Genomic DNA, 2,116 nt, shown 5'->3' with positions numbered 1-2,116 from the left:
CCGGTGTCGGACCGACTCCGTTCAGATACCGTTGGATGCCCCTTGCCCCTGGCTTGCTCTGGCAGCCGGCGCGTGCAGGCCGCCCCCCGCCCCGCCGTCTCAGTGGTCGGAAAGTGGTCTCCAGCCAACGGCTGTACCTCGGCGGGGAAAGGGGCAGCTACACAAGCCAGGCACTGGTCTGTGCGGGCCGCCACCCCGTTCGGCTGCCGTTGATCCGGACCGGATCGGACTTTCCCTCCCGAAGTTATGCCCGATAAGCTGCCGCTCACCGGCGGCCCGTCAGCCGCTGCGGGATGGCGACACTTTGCCGAACTTGCCGGGGTCCAGGCCGATAATATAGTGTGCGCCAGCGCCGGGGCTTTCCAACGAGCCCTCCCTGACCGAAATCGGACACGGGAGTCCAGAGCGATAGGCGTTCGACTGCCGGCCGGCCAAACACAGGCAATCCCCCGCCGTTGCGGACCCGCTCCAGGACAACCGGGTCCAAACGCCCGCCTCGTTACACGCACGAAAACACCGGGCTCGATTCGGAGCGACGGGCACCCGGCTTCCCGGTGTCGGACCGACTCCGTTCCGGTACCCTTGGATGCCCCTTGCCCCTGGCTTGCTAGGACAGCCGGCGCGTCAAGGTGGGCCCCCGCGGCTCCGGCTCAGCAGTCGGAAAGCGGTCTCCAGCCAACGGCTGTACCTCGGCCGGGGAAAGGGGCAGCTACACAAGCCCGCTACTGGTCTGTGCGGCCCCGCCACCCGTTCAGTGGAAGTTGACCCCGACCGGATCGGACTTTCCTTCCCGAAGTTATCCCCGATAAGCTGCCGCTGACCGACGGGGCGGCAGCCGGTACGGGACTGCGACACTTTCCCGAACTTGCCGGGGTCCAGGCCGATAATATAGTGTGCGCCAGCGCCGGGGCTTTCCAATGAGCCCTCCCTGACCGAAATCGGACACGGGAGTCCGGAGCCAAAGGCGTTCGACTGCCGGCCGGCCAAACTCAGGCAACCTCCCGCCGTTGCGGACCCGCTCCCGGACACCGGGTCCAAACGCCCGCCCTGTTACACGCACGAAAACACCGGGCTCGATTCGGAGCGACGGGCACCCGGCTTCCCGGTGTCGGACCGACTCCGTTCCGGTACCACTGGATGCCCCTTGCCCTGGCTTGCTAGGACAGCCGGCGCGTCAAGGTGGGCCCCCGCGGCTCCGGCTCAGCAGTCGGAAAGCGGTCTCCAGCCAACGGCTGTACCTCGGCCGGGCCAAGCGGCAGCTGCACAAGCCCGCTACTGGTCTGTGCGGCCCCCCCACCCCGTTCAGTAGCAGTTCACCCCAACCGGATCGGACTTTCCGTCCGAAGTTATCCCCGATAAGCTGCCGCTGACCGACGGGGCGGCAGCCGCTACGGGACTGCGACACTTTCCCGAACTTGCCGGGGTCCAGGCCGATAATATAGTGTGCGCCAGCGCCGGGGCTTTCCAACGAGCCCTCCCTGACCGAAATCGGACACGGGAGTCCGGAGCCAAAGGCGTTCGACTGCCGGCCGGCCAAACACAGGCAACCTCCCGCCGTTGCGGACCCGCTCCCGGACAACCGGGTCCAAACGCCCGCCCTGTTACACGCACGAAAACACCGGGCTCGATTCGGAGCGACGGGCACCCGGCTTCCCGGTGTCGGACCGACTCCGTTCCGGTACCACTGGATGCCCCTTGCCCCTGGCTTGCTAGTACAGCCGGCGCGTCAAGGTGGGCCCCCGCGGCTCCGGCTCAGCAGTCGGAAAGCGGTCTCCAGCCAACGGCTGTACCTCGGCCGGCCAAGCGGCAGCTGCACAAGCCCGCTACTGGTCTGTGCGGCCCCCCCACCCCGTTCAGTCGCAGTTCACCCCAACCGGATCGGACTTTCCGTCCCGAAGTTATCCCCGATAAGCTGCCGCTGACCGACGGGGCGGCAGCCGCTACGGGACTGCGACACTTTCCCGAACTTGCGGGGTCCAGGCCGATAATATAGTGTGCGCCAGCGCCGGGGCTTTCCAACGAGCCCTCCCTGACCGAAATCGGACACGGGAGTCCGGAGCGAAAGGCGTTCGACTGCCGGCCGGCCAAACCCAGGCAATCTCCCGCCGTTGCGGAC

The sequence above is a fragment of the Somniosus microcephalus genome, unplaced genomic scaffold (assembly GCF_052327205.1).
Source record: "Somniosus microcephalus isolate GS21.2 unplaced genomic scaffold, FLI_Smic_1.0 scaffold1646, whole genome shotgun sequence".
NCBI lineage: Eukaryota > Metazoa > Chordata > Chondrichthyes > Squaliformes > Somniosidae > Somniosus > Somniosus microcephalus.
This window is presented reverse-complemented; position numbering follows the sequence as displayed.